We start from the raw sequence: 793 nt of genomic DNA, 5'->3' as shown, positions 1-793 counted from the left end.
ATTTAGAGCCATCCAGGCCTTTATGTCTGCAAGACATTCAAGTAAGGGTGTGACAGAGAATGCTTGATTCTTTTTAAGAGGCATATAGACCTGAGTGTCATCTGCATAACAATGAAATAGAATACCATGCTTCCTAAGTATGGAACCAAGCGGGAGCAGGTACAAAGAAAAGAGAAGAGGGCCTAGGACTGAGCCCTGCGGGACACCACATGACAAAGGAGCAGAGGAGGATACAGAGTCACCAAGACCCACACAGAAAGTTCGGTCTGCCAAGTACGACCTGAACCACTCCAGTGCTATGCCACTAATGCCCACCCACTGCACCAAACGTGAAATTAAAATGTCATGGTCTACAGTGTCAAATGCAGCAGTTAGGTCTAAAAGTACAAAAACAGCACATTCACCGGAATCACAAGTTAAAAGAATATCATTAAAAACTCTTAAAAGTGCCGATTCTGTGCTGTGCAGTGATTTAAAACCAGATTGGAAGACCTCAAGAATATCGTGCTCCTCCAGAAATGACATTAATTGATTGTAGACTGTCTTTTCGAGGAGTTTTGAAAGGAAGGGCAGTTTAGAAATAGGCCTATATTTTGCCAGAACTGCAGAATCTAGACCTGTTTTTTTAATTAAAGGTTGCACTACTGCATGTTTAAAGTTTTTAGGGACTACACCTGAGGACAAACTGCTGTTAATAACTGCAAGCACAGATGGACCCACAGTGGGAAAAACCTCTTTAAATAGTCGAGAGGGGACAGCATCATTAGGAGAGCCTGAGGGCTTTAAATGACCA

This window comes from Seriola lalandi, unplaced genomic scaffold (assembly GCF_002814215.2).
Source record: "Seriola lalandi dorsalis isolate HSWRI2012SDOR001 ecotype SW California unplaced genomic scaffold, Sedor1 jcf7180002054933, whole genome shotgun sequence".
In the NCBI taxonomy this organism is placed as follows: Eukaryota; Metazoa; Chordata; class Actinopteri; order Carangiformes; family Carangidae; genus Seriola; species Seriola lalandi.
This window is presented reverse-complemented; position numbering follows the sequence as displayed.